Raw genomic sequence first — 16917 nt, 5'->3', positions numbered from 1 at the left:
TGTCAAAGCTTAAGTCCTTGATATAATCTACCTTTTCTTTTTTTCTAGTTGGGGGTCTGTGCTGGGACTTCTCTCTAGTTACAGCGAGTGGGGGCTACTCTTAATTGCAGTGTGTGGGCCTCTCGTGTCATGGAGCATGGGCTCTAGAGTGCGGGCTTCAGTAATTCGTTCCCACACTCTAGAGCACAGGCTCAGTTGTGGCACACAGGCTTAGCTGCTCTAAGGTATGTGGGATCTTCCTGGACTAGGGATTGAACCCGTGTCTCCTGTATTGGCAGGTAGATTCTTGGCAGGCAGTTTCTTTATCATTGAGCTACCAGAGAAGCCCTGAACCTATCTTGATTAGCCCCACCATGTCTAATTCTTTGTCAACAGTTTTTTCTCAATTCCCTTTTACATGTCTATAATATCACCTATCCAATGACACTGCAAGCTCCTTGAAGACAGAGGCTCTTGATCAAGTAATTTAACATCAACTTCTCCATTAGATTATATAACTTTTTAAAATTAGAAGGGTTAGGTTATATGATCTCCAGGTGTCATTCTGGGTTTAAAATTTTATACATCTTTTTCTTGCCCCTCCTATACAGTGTATATCGTAGTCATGTGCTAAACATTTTGAGGTGCTTGACTTTATCAATGCTTATTATAAAATTACCCAGTTACAGCTACTGGAAAATATTCTAAGTATTGCAATTTCCAGATGGTAATTAGGAAGAGCTTCCAGCTTAATCAAGTAGCCATAATTAGTAAGCTAAATATTTCAGTCATTTTCTCATTTAACCAACATTAATTAAACATCCAGGGCCAGGTATCATGCCCTGACATGGAGATGACAGACCTGGCCCCTGCCCTCAAGGAACTCACAATCCAGTGAGAGACACAGAGACACAACACTGTTTATAATAAAGATTGCTAAAGGGAGACACAACTAATACTACAGAATAAATAGAAAAATAGCTAGCAGTGACTATTAGGTAGAGGAGGCTCAAGGAAATGTTCTCAGGACAGGCAACAACTAAAAGGAACCCTGACAGAAACAAGCAGTCAGCATTTCAGGGAGAATGACAAGTATAAAAGTGTGGGGATAAGAGAACATGGCAAGTTGGAGGGTACGCTATTTAAAAATGCAACTTAAGTTAGAAGGGTGAAAGAGTAGCTAGAGGGACTAGCAAAAGTCAAAATCAAGATGGGCTTGTATGTCATGCTGACAAGTTTGGATTTTTATCCTTAAGAAAATGAATATCCAATGCTACAGAAATAATATCCCCAGATAAGTCATGAAATTGACCAAATATTCAAGTTTGATACAGCATATAGCAGACTGTTGGTTGTCCCCCAATATCTATGCTTCTCTTCTTATATAGTAATAATAATTTTAGCTGGGCACATGGCCACATAGCTAAGGACCACATTTTCCAGACTCTTTTGCAGCTAGGTGACACCACATGACTAAGGGCTAGCCAATGGGATATTTGTGGAAGTGCTGTAGGAAACTGCTAAGTTATATCCTTACATGTAAGGAGTCTCCTTTCTCCTGCCCCTTTTCCCAGCTCCCATCAGTTAGAATGAGAATGTAATAGTGAGTTACAGTAGCCATCTAGGATCAGAAGATAGAAGCTGCTTACTAAGGTGGCAGAGCAAGAAAACAGAAGGAACCTGAGTACATTGTAATTGAGCAACCACCATCTGACCCTGAACTGCCTACCTGGACTGATATGTGAGAAAGAAATATTTTGTTAAAGGCACTGGATTGGGGTAGGGGGGTCTCTGTTACAGCAGCTTAACTTGTATCCACAAGAATACACAGCAGAATTCAAAATTGGGTCTAATGACATCTATATATAGTGGTGGTGGTGGTTTAGTCACCAAGTCATGTCCGACTCTTGCGACCCCATGGACTGAAGCCTGCCAGACTCCTCTGTCCATGGGATTTTCCAGGCAAGAATACTGGAGCAGGTTGCCATTTCCTTCTTCAGGGGATCTTTCCAACCCAGGGATCGAACCCCAGTGTCCTGCATTGCAAGCAGATTCTTTACTGACTGAGATACCAGGAAAGTCTATATATATCTGTATCTATATATCTGAATCACTTAGCTCTATACCAGAAACTAACAAAATATTGTTTTGTCAACTATACTTCAATTAAAAAATAAATTTAAAAATTGGATCTAATAGACTTAAGAACTGTACATACATACCAGTAACACCAGACTGAATTTAAAAAGGAGTTCTATCATTCACATCTTTCAAGTTTAAGTGAGAATGTATAGGTTATCAGAATGTAACTGTGCTAAAACAACTTAAAGTAGTACATGTGAACAAGAAGGCAAAATGAGTTATCAACATAAATCACCTAAATAATATGGTTACAATAGTGGAGCCATAGGCTCATGGTAACCCAGGGATCAAACTCGCATCTCTTAATGTCTCCTGCATTGGCAGGCAGGATCTTTAGCACTAGCACCACCTGGGAAGCCCTTAGAAGCCATAGATCTAACCAAATGGTGGAAATCTCAGTTACTTTTGCAAAGAAGTAACATTTTAAAAACAACCACTAGGTGCCCTTCAAATCATGTCATGGAAGCTATCCTTACACAAGTCCTTTGGCAGCTTGTATTTCCACTAAATATATCTCTCCAATTGAATGCTAAAGGATCATAGTTACAACTGTAATTTTATAATTTTCATTTAAGTCACTGGAAAGGGATACAGGTAACAACCTAGAAGGTACTTTGGGCACACAAAGAAAGAACAAGGGTTTATAACTAAAGGCAGCACTTCAGCCTGATGGAGCTGGAGGCCAGTTTTCCTCTTCCTCATTGTAGTTATGACTGAGTCCCATCAAAGAGTATCAAGAGGGCTTCCCAGGTGGCTCAGTGGTAAAGAATCTACCTGCCAATGTTGGAGGCACAAGAGACGCAAGTTCAATCCCTGAGTCGGGAAGATAGCCTGGAGAAGGAAATGGCACCCCACTCCAGTATTCTTGTCTGGAGAATCCCATGGACAGAGGAGCCTGGTTGGCTATAGTCCATGGGGTTGCAAAGAGTCAGACATGACTAAGTGCGTGCACACACCCACCCCAGGCATTTCCACAGCTCTTGAGGAGAACAAAGACAGCAAATAGGAAACTGTGATTCCCTCTGAGAATCAAGACAGAACTTGGCCTTGTTCACCACTGCATCCCCAAAATGTGGGTCAGAAGGTACTTCAGTAATTTTTCTTGAATGAATTGACATGAAATGCCTCATTTCCTCTCATCAGACATGGTGCTGCCCTACATACTAAGGCTAATTAGAGTCATTGAGTCTCCCCTATTTGCAAATAAAGCAGATTCATCTTCAAAACAGGTAGATGGAAATAACCTGCACTTAGAGCCATTCTAAATCGTTTAAGAGTCTGAATCATTTTTGGCACTAAGTTAAGCAGAAAATCACACTATTGTCAAGTAATAGTTTTTGCATACACTATAATGGGTTCATTTCTTAAAATCAATGAATGATATCTCCAGTTAAAGAAAACTCAATTTGCACATTACTCTAGATCCTCTTTTCTAAATGATATGATACTTTCTCATTCAAAATGACCCTCAAAGCAGACCAATCTGGCTTGCCTTAAATAATCAGGTTTCTAACACTTTTCCACATAGCTCAGTATCCTAATAGCATAATAATAAAATTAGTAATGAAAAAGACACCAAGTTTCCTAAATCAAAATTCCTAAACTGAACATTTTAATTTCACAGTACCTGATTCCTTGATCCCTATTAATCTCTGTGATGAAGATATGCTTCTACCTAGTTATCATAAAGATGCACTTAGGTGTTCTTCCAGGGACAGCAGTGTCATCCTGTCTGATTCTCTCCTAAAAGTACACTTAGGTGTTCTTCCAGGGACAGCAGTGTCACCCTGTCTGATTCTCTCCTATGCACTAGCGATAAGACCACCCCACTGCTGCCATGCATAAAGAGCAGAGATCCATGTACTTCAGGTTCACAGTAAGCCATTTTGAATGAACCAAGGCACTTTGGCCTCAAGTGAAGCTACTTGGAGCCCTGAATAGAAATTCAACTCGGGACTTCCTGGTGGTCCAGTGGCTGAGAATTCATGCTCCCAATTCAGGGGGCCTGGGTTCAATCCCCAGTTAGGGATCTAGATCCCACATGCAGCAACTAAGAGTTCACATGCCACAACTAAGACCCAGTGCAGCTGTATAAAAAATAAACATTAAAAAATCAACTCAGATATAGAATAAGCATAGAAAAATATGAAGGAAGTTTTCAATGACATTTCAAAACTGTTCTGAAAGAAAAAGTAGCAAAGATGGATCCAAGATGAACTCATTTTAAAAGATACCTATGCTCTTCAAGACATGTGATTATGTCCAGAGATTATTTTTAATAATAAAAAGTATACAGCTATTCTTTAGCCTGAAAGGTAACACTGACTCTAACCTATTACTATAATGAGGAACTGGGAACATCCCCTCCCTCCCATGCTATGCCCACAGATATTTGGTTTAATAACTCCCACTAGAAAGGCGCTTCCCCAGTGGCTCGGCTGGTAAAGAATCCACCTGCAATACAGGAGACACAGGAGACCCGGGTTCGATCCCTGGGTCAAGCAGATCCCCTGGAGCAGGAAATGGCAACCCACTCCAATATTCTTGCCTGGAGAATCCTATGGATTAAGGAGCCTGGTGGGCTACATGTAGTACATAGGGTCACAAAGAGTTGGACAAGACTGAAGCGGCTGAGCACACACTAGACAGAAACATAGTCAGTCCTTGACTATAACAACTGACTATATTTTGGTGAAGTCTGAGTGGCTAAAAAATCATTTCAGATTTTTTTCAAAATATTCCAACTATTTCATAATATCTATATATAATATGCAATGTTTTATTATTTTTTATTTTTATTTTTTTGGCTATTTGCACAGCTTGCAGGACCTTAGTTCCCTGACCAGGGATCAAACCCCGGCCCAAGGCAATGGAAGTACAGAATCCTACCCACTGGATCACCAGGCAATTCCCATGCAATACATTTTATAAGAACTTTTCTATAACATGTCACCCCAGTACTATATCCCAGCAAAAACAAACAAACAAACCCTGTTGCTTTTATCTCAAGCATCTATCAACTAACATTCTATGTCAGGCGTAACTTTTGGAAATATTTTTTAAAATGCCAGTGTATACACATAAAATTTCTTAGGCATCCCTGGCTCTGGCCCATTATAAAAACACACACAGATAGGGAGGGAGGTGGGAGGGAGGTTCAGGATGGGGGACACATGTACACCCACGGCTGATTCATGTCAATGTATGGCAAAAACCACTACAATATTGTAAAGTAATAAGCCTCCAATTAAAATAATTGTTTTTAAAAAAAGCACACACAGACAAGGAAGGAGTTATTCACATGAGCAAGTTTAGCAGTTTGTTTGTAAATAAAAATCTGCCTTAGTTATGTAGTACTAATACCAAGTACATTTGTGATAAATACATAATGAGCAGATTTATATCATCAATTTGGGCTGAGAATGCCAAATCAGATAAATACAGAATCCTTTGAAAGATCAGTCACTGATCAAAATGAAATTAAAACAAGGCATCCTCTAGCAATTTGGAGCTAGACAACACAAAACAGCATCAGATCTGTGTTATGCTGAGCACAGCTCTAGAACATTTTGATGGGAAAGCAGTAGTGCCAACAGGCACACTACCTCCAGCCCCTTCATGGCCACATTTGTTTCAAAGCACATATTTCTTTTTGGGGGGTGATGAAAGTATTCTAAAATTGACTGTGGTGACGGTTGCACAACCCTGTGCCTATACTAAAAACCACTGAATTGTACATTTTTAATGGGTGAACTGTATGGTAGTTGAATTAGAGCTCAATAAAGTTGTTCCTTATTTTTAAAAACATGTTTGTGGTGCAAAATGTTGCATATAAAAACATAAAAAGGGCTGCCAATATAAAGGATTCTGAATTAGATTTACCCTCAAATTTCTTCCCAGTTCAAAATAAACATGTATAGAAACTCACACACACCTGCACACACATACACACATGCACATGCAATATACAGGTACAAAGCTTTGGGTGTTAAAATGTCAGAACACTTTCCTTATTTTTCAGTAAGATCCTCTTCAAAAGTATCTTGCTTAAAATGCCTTGGCAACTTTAATACCCAACTCTGATCATACCTCTAGATTTCTGCAGAATGTCTTCTAATATGCCTTATTTAGCTATCACACTCTTATATAATGTCCCTGTCAGAGAGAGAGAATAAAAGAAAAGGCTGTGGTACAAAAGCATAGACTCTAAAACTAGACTGCATGGATTTTAATGCTACTGGTTTTACTGATTAGGTGTGTAACCTTGGGATTGCTATCTAACTTCTCTCTGCCTCAGTTTTCTCGACTGTTACATGGGGACAATAATAGCCCCTCCTTCATAGCATCATTCTGTGGTTTCAATGTGCCAGTGCATATACAGTGCTTACAGTGGTGCCATACTCACAGTATTATAACACTACTGTAAAATTATTATTGACTGGCATTAGTATTATTAATAGTATTGGCTGGTGTCAGGTTGCTGCATGTTGTCTGTTGCCTTTGCTAGGGTAGTGGATACATTTTCTCCCTCCTAACAGAATGCTTTACATATAATTACTCCACGATCGCTTCCTCAAAATGTTTAAACATCACATCTATATGACACCAAATGCACTTAGAAAATTTCATAATAAATCCAAAACTCATTTTGATAAATGTCAGATTGTGCCATACATGTGCAGACCTAGAATAATGGTTGGCATCTCCACTGCTGAAGTTTTGGTTCACCATGTCAACTGAAAGACTAGAGATATGAAAGGATCCTTTAGTTTTCTATATCATTACTGGAAAAGCACTAGGTTACAACCAAGGACCCTACATTCTGCTCCCAGATCCCTCTTAGACAACGTGACCTTCTGCCAAGTCACTTAGCAGAGTAAGTATGTCCACTGGAGTAAATAAAATAAGGAAAATTAACCATGCATCAAAAGAAAGATGCTCTAAATAAAAGGCATTATCTTTAATACTGAGCTCACTCCCTGAGGGTAGAGTAAGTCTAATTTTGAAATGAACTTTTGAACATTTTCATGTTCAAATCTGATGCTGCTGCTGCTGATTAAAAATGCAGGTAAAGCTGGTAATAAATAATATATCTCATTAGTGTGGTTAGCTACACTTTTCAGTACTTGAATGTACATTATTGTAATTATCAACACAAAACCCTGTGAATAGACAGCAATGAGTTTCCTGGTTCTTTCCCATCTGTGCACTTACGGCATTCCATAAGCAAGTCCAGTACCCAAGGGACATCTGTCTCCTCACGTGTCTGACATGGCAACCAAAGGAGAATGCTGGAAGGTGGAAGAGCAGGCACCTTGCCTTCAGGTACTTCTAACTCAAAAGGTGAGACTCACTCTGCAACACCTGAAGCTGCTCTCAATAATTTAAACTGAGACATTCACTTATCAAAACTGCTATTGAACTTCTATCATTTTAAGGTAAAAGTTATTACTTAAAAAGTTTAAGTAATACTTAATTACTTTAAAAAGTTAAGTTTAAAAACTTAATTACTTAAAAAGTTTAAAGTAGTAAGTTATTACTTGATTTGTTGCTAAAGTAACTATTATAAAAGCTTAGGATAACCATAACAACTCCAAATCAATAGAACACATTATTCAAAAATACCCTCTTCCCAGTAGTTGAACTACTATGAGTCTTTCAATATTTTCTACTTTGAGGGCTTGAAATCTGGAACAGAGATAAATCAAGGAAATATATTACCTCTCAGATTATCGGAACAAAATTTACATGTTTAAAAGACAACATTGCTCGCTGTGCACATTTTCCTGTATCTCTGTTTCCCTTCAAAATGGAAATTAAAATAATAAAAAAAATTAAAATGAGCTGAAAGATATTATGCTTAGACTTACTCCATTCACGTTCATCCCCTTTCTTCACTTGCTTTTCTCTCCATGTTTCTCATCTGGAGGAAAGCAAATCACTGCTTTGTAACAGGCACACCTCTGATGCACTGCCTGCCCCTTTTCAAAACCACCTCAAACTCCAGAAACCTTTTATCAACCTCAAAAGCAAATAAGCCGTGATCATTTCCTTCTACTATTAAATATTTCAGTAGCCAGCAACCAGTAAAATCATTTGTATAGTGAATGAATTACAAACTAAAGCAGCTTTAAAAAAAAATTCAGTTGCACTGGGTACCTGCAGCATGTGGATTCAGTAGCTGCAGTGCAAGCTCTACAGCGCAGGCTCAGTAGTTGTGCTTAGTTGCTCTGTGGCATGTGGAAACTTCCCAGACCTGGGATTGAATCCGTGTTTCCTGCATTAGCAGGCAGATTCTTATCCACTGCACCACCAGGGAAGGACTGAAAGCAGCTTTAAAGTTAGCAAAACTGAACTTCCGTCAGTGACACAGGAAAGCATGTATAGAATGAGGCAAAGCTTCGATCCCATCAATTCTAACACCTTTCTTCTGAAGACAGTCGTCCCTTGGCAGGCCCTTCACTGTCAAGCATAGCTACTACCCCTCAACATTAGGACCTCAGTTAGCACTTGACACGTTTTAAGATTTAGGTTATTTTCAAACAACCAGAGTGTTTCCTTGAACTAAAAGAAATTATACAACATGGGGGGGGGGGAGAAATGGATGTTTATTGCCTTTTATAATGTACCCTCACTGGTACATTGGTGGCTCATTGGCAAAGCAGGAGATGTGGGTTCTATTCCTGGCTTGGGAAGATCTCCTGGAGAAGGCAACGGCAACTCACTCCAATATTCTTGCCTGGGAAATCACATTGTCAGAGGAGCCTGGTTGGTTACAATCCATGGGGTCACAAAAGAGTCAGACACAACTGATCAACTAAACAATTACCTTTTCTGTAGGTTATTACAGGATTTTAAGGCTATGAAAATGTATGGGTATTTGACTAAAGGAACAGACTCAAAGGGCACAGTGTGGCCTCAGTGTTTTTCAAAGGGTCATTCCAGGGTTACCCTTACAGGCAGCCTTTCTCTGAAGCATTGGGCTTTACCTCAATTTTTTTACCATGAATACTGTATTCTAAAGCACAATGTATTTGAATTTCTTCTAAATCTTTGTGTATAATAAATGCTCCAAGAAAACACAAGCTGCTTTATTTTGTAACTCCTACTACACACTATCAGGTCACCTCTGCTCATCCAGTGCACCCAGTGTGCTCCAGATAGATGGAAAGAGCACTGCACAGAGATTCTGTGTGTGTGAACAAGTGCAATGCCAGGAATAGAAGAAGTTACATCGTGAGTATTGACATTTGTTGAATGAATAGGCAGAATAGCTTTGAGGACTAGTATTCAACTTTAAGAACATTTCAGAAAAAAACCTTTTGAGACACTTTATACTCTGAAATCCACAAAAGAAAAAGGACAAAGAAAATATACCAATTATGATTTATTGATATGATTTATTATTTATTAAGGAGAACAATAAAAAACATATTTTGCTTAGTTTAGGTGGAAGGAAAAGGCTGCCAGGATGTCATATAGAGATCATATTGTAGGGGGTAGGGAGTAGTTAGGGCGACTAAAAACCAGTTCCATTTAGTGAATACTAAAATGAGTTTTCCACTGACTCTTGTGTTTTCCTTTATACATTTTAAATATTAATGATTTCCAACTTACAGAGGAAAATAGGGAATTGTAATGGACACCTGTGTTCCTGTGTAACCATGCATGATGCTGAAACTACTGAAGACCAGAAACCATGCCTCATTTGTTTCATACCTTTCTTTGGCTTTTAATACAGATTTCTATATACATGAAGAGTTCAAGAAGTGTTTAACAACTGCACAGAATAAGTGTCTAATCATATTAGATTAACTGCATCTTCTCCACTAACTGCCCCCCCAAAGACTCACCCTAAAGAAGCATGCATTGTTTTAAATAACAAAAGAATAACAAGAAAAATAAATACTTTTACTGGTACTAAATGAAAGACTATTGAAAGACTGGGGTCTTGGCTCCTTTCAATCATGTGACCCAGCCATATCTGTTTTCCTATGATAAAATGAGGCTCATACAGCCGGCCCTCTATCCAGAGTTGTTACGTGAATAAATCAGCATATATTTACATGGTAACCATTGTGAAAGAGGTATTGGGAAGGATAAAACAGCATATTTACCCCCTAATCCCAACCAACAGCAATGACTTACTTCGTGCAAGGCCTTGATTTAAGCACTTTTGTGTACGGTATACAATCCCTTATCTGAAAACCTTGGTGCCAGATGTGTCAAAAGCGTCCAGACTTTTAGGTAGGCAGTAACCTGCATATCCCTGGAGAAGGAAAAGCCTACCCACTTCAGTATTCTGGCCTGGAGAATTCCATGGACTGTATAAGTCCATGGGGTCACAAAGATTCGGACACAACTGAGCAACTTTCACTTTCACTTCACTTCACCCTGCATATATATTATGTAATACCTCAGCAAGGTCTGAGGCACTGCCCCATAAACACACTAGTGCTACACTAGTGCTATACTAGTGTACTAGTGCTACAACAAAACCAAATAAATATTAACATTAAATAGAATAAAAGCTATCAAATACCCTCACATCGGTTTAAGTCGAATTTTGTCACCACCTGAGTTTTGGCACCTAACTTACCAAATTAAATTTTCATCACACCTTTTTAATTAGAAATTGCAAATAACAAATTTTAGACGTAACTAACTCATTTAATCCTTCTAAGTACTCTAAGAAGGAAGTTATCTTATTTCTATTTTACAGATGAAAACTATTAGGTATAGAGAGGTTAACTCACACAGTATCCCCCAGCAAGTAAGACTCTCCAGCTTGCACTGGAACCCAGACAGCCAAGCTCCACACTTGCACTCTTAACAACTATGCTCTATGGCCTCTCTCAGAAATTGCTTGATGGCACCAGACAAACATGTGATAAGTTAAACAGTAATAAACAATTAAAGTATCCAAAACAATAATAGGAAAAATGGCATAAGGCAGCATTTATTCTTTATTCAACAACTATTTATAGAGGATATACCACATGCCAGGTGCTCCAGAGATGACACATGAACCAGACAAGGTTCATGCAGGTTGCCTTCATGCAGTCAGAGCCCAGTGGGGTAACAGCCCGGCATCAAATAAAGATGATTATGACATGCATGATGGTAAGGTATGTAGGACTGTTGTTCGCATCCAGAGGAGGAGAGCAGATCAGGGTCAGGGGTGATAGGATATAAAATTTGAACTGTTCCTTGACTAGGATTGGGATTTGCAAGGACAGAAAGGAAAAGAGAGGGCTTTTGAAATGGATGATGGCATGGCATCCATTCAAAAGGCCGCTACTGTGCACCTACTCCATGCCAAGAATAATGCTAAGCACAAAAGTTCCAAACTAGGTAAAATCCATTTAAACCAACCTTGTTAAAAGAATAAGAAGGACAAGTGGGATAGTAGGCCTATGTCCTATCATGGCGAATCCTTGAGTATTAAGTTGAGGGGTTGGAATTTGACCCTGCAGGAGTCACTGAAGGTTATTTGGCAGGGTTCTGCTTCACAATATTCAGATTTATTCCTATGGAATGTCAATGACTATCTGCATTCTTATTTGGGGCCAATTAGACCTCCAAGTTGGATTGCTTTCAAGCAAGAGCTCAGGGCAACAAAATAAATGCCAAGTGTAAATTCATTTAATCCTCAAGGAATAGAGAAAACTCTAATCTCTCAAAGAATAAAGGTATGGCAATTTGAAAACACTGGAGAAGGCAATAGCTAAAGGGAAGTGGCAAGCTCCTCTTAAAATCCTGAAGGCCATTTCTAAAACCTAAGTTATTTCTTCACATGCAAATAAACTTTCCAACCTTCCAAAGTATATTTCCATGAGAAAAAATTTTTTACAATTCTTTTTTTATTATATTTCTTTATCTGGCTGTGTCCCAGGTGGCACAGTGGTGAAGAATCCGCCTGCCAATGTAGGAGATGCAAGGGTTCAATTCCTGGGTTGGGAAGATCCCTTGGAGTAGGAAATGGCAACCCACTCCAGTATCCTTGCCCAGAAAATTCTATGGACAGAGGAGCCTGGCAGGCTACAGTCCACGAGGTCACAAAGAGTAGGACATGACTAAGCGTGGGTATGCATGTGCATGCATGCACGCACACACACACATGCTGGGTCTTAGTTGCAGCATATGGGGTCTAGTTCCCTAACCAGAGATCAAACCCAGGCCTCCAGCACTGGGAGCACAGGGTCTTAGCCACTGAATCATCAGGGAAGTCCCAAACAAATTCTTAAGTTAAACGATGATCTGATCTTTAACGAGGCTGGTGACAACTTACCTCAGGGCTCTGGTGGACAGTGTGACACTGTAAACTCAGCTGCTTCGTAACTTACTCATCTTGGAGTTCCCATTCCCTTACTCCCTTATCTAAGCAGAGTGAAATAAGTCAATTACATATTTTATACATATCAAAGATTTTCATTCTCTTAAACAATTGAGTAGCTATTCTGCTTACCCTCTGAAAAAACAAATTTTATTTACATCCACTAATTTTTTTTTCAGTCATTGACCTTCCACAGAAAAGTAGGTAAAAAAGACTCTCCAATGGTTTCCCACTATTTTCGAGAATCAAATTATTTCTCAGACTCTGTAGGCCCTGCATTACCTATTACTGACTCCTTCCAGGCTCCCTAACTCCTTTAAAGCTCACTAGGTTCCATCCATCCTGGCTTGTTTTCTGTTCTTCAAATATCTCAAGTTTGTTTTTCTGTCTCAAGGTCTTGGCTCTTACTCTTCTCTCAGCTCTTGATGAGGTAGGCTGACAAGGTAAGAGCGATCTCTCTTCTTTCACATCTCTGTTCAAAGGTCACCTTTGCTGAGAGGCCTTTCCAAACCACCCTTGCTAAAAAGGCCCTTTCCAGTTTTCCATCTAATAGTATTTCCACCATTGTTCTCACTACGATCTGTAAGGATCTTCTTCATTTGTTTCCTTACCTACTGTCCATATTCTCTGGTGGAATATAGCCTCTGTGAGACTCCAGAAGATCAAGGATTACACCTCTTATAATTTACCATTGTGGCTAGCACATGGCCTGGCAAATAGAAGGTGCCCAACAGATTTTGTAAAATAAATTATTAAATGATTGAAGAATATATTTAAAAGCTGACTGCTATGAATGTCAGTAACTTGAGAAAACCTTTTCACCTAATTTTGAGATGTTTTCTCTAGAGTTGTTCATTTTAAAAAATTCTTTCTACATTTTTTTTCTGAGATCTGAGGATACCTGACAAGTTGTTGTGCTAGTTCACGGCAAGAAAAATATACCAGTTTCAACCAATGGATTAGAGAGAAAATACTTCAAGGAGATTGTAGCAGTTTATTAAACACCAATAAAATCAAACAATTTAAAAAATTGGTTAGTCTCATTTCACTAATGTAAGTCAAATTACATGAAGAAAAGTAATTTAAAATGTAAAGAAACGAAAAAGAGAATTCAGCAGCAAAGTGCAATTATGTTCAATTATGTTTACTAACTTCAGAAATATCCAGTTTGATAACTCCTGGATGTACCAGGTGGATTATCAAACACATTTTGAGGAAGAGTCTAAAGATCCAGAGCAAAATGCCTAAGACAAACTCATATCCACTTTTATTTTTTTCTGGCAAACATAAATAGTTCATATTAGGGCAATCTTAGCTTAGACTTAGTATCAGTAATAATTACAAAAGGAAAAAAAAAAGACATAGTAACATAAACTCTTTTCTTTGAAACAGTTGGCAAGTTTGTATATCTTTCCAGAAAGGGTTGCCAAGAAAATTACAGATTTAGAAGGGTAGGCCTATTTGTATAAATCCCCTTTCCCAAGTATACCCATTTTTCAAAAGAACTAAAGAGAAGTCAGAAATTTACCAAATCAATGAGGGAAACTACAGATCAACTGAAAGCCATATAACTAAACTGATGATCAGTTAATATTTATATTAACTTTAATATAAATATTCTTTAATATTCTTGTGAAAACCACTTTCGTTAGAGCAACACCATAAACCCCATACTGTCACACCACCCTTTCTTAAAAGGAGCTTATAAAAATGGCAGATTAAAAGCACTGGGAATTTGAGGCTCTTATTTATCCGTTTTAAAAATACATCATTTGATGTTGCAGCAGAAACAACATGCATTGTCTCACGGCCAAAAAAAATGCTCCCAGGACAGTGAAATTTAGCTGTCACCTTCATTCACAACTTGGTTTCTTCTGAGATGATTGCCAATTAGTGCACATTGTGTCAATGACAACACCTGGTCACACACCAAGTAAACAATTCTATCACTGTTAAATGTAAGGAGATTTAAAAAAAAAAAACACATGCAGACAAGGAAGCTAATATTTTTAAATGTAAAATGATGTCATAACTATAACTACTTAATGGATTATTTCAGTTTTCAAACTTCAACATTGGATATAGCCCATTTCCAGGAACACAGCCGCCAAGGTCGGCCTATGCTAGTTCACTGTATCTGCCTCCACGTCCAGCTTCTTCATTCAATTTTCTTCACGAGCTAATTAGAGCATGGAAGTGAGTAAACGAACCTCAGTATGGGAGCACGGGGAGAAGGCAGTAGGCTGGTGCTGTGTGAAACTGACTTCAGCAAACAGAAAAGTCATCCCTTTGACATGGTTTTTAAATTCTGCTTCTTGAGGGTACATACAGATATGTGATCTGCAGTAAGAAATTGTGGCTTCTCAACAACAACAAAAAAAGGCAGGGACCCTCCCAACAGATTCAGTTTTAAACCCCAGAGTCTGTCAGTTCCAATTCAGAGGGTTTGGTAACCAGCTTAGGCTAACTTGAGTGACTTTATCCCAAACTACTAGTCCTCTGACAACACTGAAACACTGAACACTCCAGTTTGCAAGAGAAATGGAGCCAAGCATCAAGGTCCCTCCCACTGTCTCTCTAAGGCCTGCTTGGCAGCGTGGGAAGAATCAGACGGAGGACCATGTGCTAGGATTAAATACAAACATACATATATCCATTCTCAGTGCTTGTGGTTCTTGGACTAAGTTACTGAACACTAGGAAAAAAACAAACTTGCAAGTTCTTTAGATGATGTTTACTAAAGGCTCGTTCCCATCACTCTCAGTACACCGTACAGTAGACTGGAAGCTTCCAAGAAAATCATTAGTGAACTGTGATTAATCCAAAGCAGCCTAGACTTTTCAGAGATGAAGACACTCAAAGCAGAGTTAAAAGCTTCGAGGAAGAGACGAGGGTGCTCCTGACTCGGCAGCCAGCAGCGAAGCCTCCCAAGTTAGAAGATTCGGAGGGAGGGATGGATTAGGAGGCACAAAGCAGAAACTGTGAGAAGGCAAGAGACAGCGGGGCCCGAGGCGGGCAGAGAGACCCCAGACCGTCAAGGGCAGCGACAGCCCCGGAGGAGAAGATCTTAGAGGGGTAACAAAGAAGGAAAGGAAAACTAGGCACAGTGGTCCTCCAAGAACCCAGGCGACGGGCGGAGCCAGCGAGTCGGGGAGGGAGAGATGAGAGGTGCGGGCAGGAGGGCGTACCCCGACAAGTGAGAGAAAATGGGTTGTGGGGACGGAGGGAGGGCGTGTAAAGAGCGGAGGTAACCCCCTGTACGTCTGCAGGTCGCAACTCCTGACCGCGCGCCGCCTGGCCTCGCCGGGTCCCCGGGGCGCGAAGGCGGCCGATGGAGCCGCTGCCACTTCAGGACCCTGCCTCACCTTGTTTGCCGCGTCCCGGCGTCCCGCCGCCCGTCCGCCTGCTGCTGCGCTCTGAGGGCCGAAGAGCAAGTCGCGTGCAGCCGGGGCTCCGACCTGCGGCGCGGCAGCGGCCCCCAGTCCTCCGCACCCCCTTGCTCGCCCCGGTCACTTCGCCTCGCTCTCCCGTAGGCGGAGAGCACGGACCCTACCCCGAACGCCGCTCCGCTGATTTGAAACGCTCCGTCCCAGGGTTCCCCGGAATAGGAGCAGCGCTGCTGCGGCCGCAGCGGCGGAGCCTCCGCCTGACCTCATTGTTGGGGGGGGGGACGCGGAAAGGGGGGCGGGAGCCCAGTTGAGGAGGGGAGGGGGAGGGAGCGCGCGGGCGGGGGAAACATGGCGGCGGGGGCGGCCCCGGCGGCGCCTGCGCGGGAGGCGGGGGAGCTGGGGTAGGACCTAGTGTAGGGTCCGAGCGCAACTCCGCGGCCGCCCGCTGCGTGGCGAGGAGGGGTGGGAGGCGGGCTGGTCGCGCAGTGGCCCCCACGCCTCCGAAACCAGGACACTCGGCTTAGAGCACACACGGCCCCTGGTGCCCAAGACAGAAGAGGTGAAAACTGTCAAATATCCGGGGACACGGCGCGCCCGCCAGGAGGAGCGCCCCCGCCCCGAGCCTCCTGCCCGCGCTTGTCGCGGCCCCTCGTGGTCGCAGAGGGCCCGGGCGCAAGGTGTCCCCTCAAGCCACTTCACATCGGTGGGGAGCGCACCTCAAAAGAAGCCTGACCCGGGATGTCACACAACTACTGTTCATCACTCTTCAGATGCGCTTCATCTTTTCCCCCTGCGGGAGGTACAGACGATTAAGAAACAAGAACAAATATGACACTTTACCCAGCGTCTGCTAAGCACGAGCGCTGAATTATGAACGCACTGAACTCTTACAGCTAATCCACAAGGTCCACAGGTAGTGTTGTCTCCATTGCACAACTGCCAAGACCGAGGTGTCAAAGTCAAATTATTACTTGCCCAAGGTTACATAATTGGTAAGGGGCAGAACAGGGCCCAGGGTCCCAAGCAGCCTGATTCCAGCGCCCAAGTTCTTAACCGCTGTGCCATGCTCTT

The 16917-nt window shown here is 41.2% G+C and overlaps 1 protein-coding gene across 4 annotated transcripts in view; it reads right to left on the bottom strand.

Annotated features, from left to right (window-relative positions):
- KLHL13 (kelch like family member 13) overlaps positions 1–16228 on the bottom strand; it is a 200171-nt gene extending 183943 nt beyond the window's left edge. For 3 of the 4 annotated variants that reach the window (XM_070292124.1, XM_070292130.1, XM_070292134.1), the window contains exon 1: positions 15823–16224. The gene's annotated coding sequence lies outside the window, so the exon portion shown is untranslated. Of the gene's footprint in view, positions 1–15822 lie in introns of all 4 variants that reach the window. The other variant, XM_070292133.1, reaches the window with a different exon arrangement.
- Between the last annotated feature and the right edge of the window lie 689 nt (positions 16229–16917).

Source organism: Ovis canadensis, chromosome X (genome assembly GCF_042477335.2).
Source record: "Ovis canadensis isolate MfBH-ARS-UI-01 breed Bighorn chromosome X, ARS-UI_OviCan_v2, whole genome shotgun sequence".
In the NCBI taxonomy this organism is placed as follows: Eukaryota; Metazoa; Chordata; class Mammalia; order Artiodactyla; family Bovidae; genus Ovis; species Ovis canadensis.
This window is presented reverse-complemented; position numbering and strand designations above follow the sequence as displayed.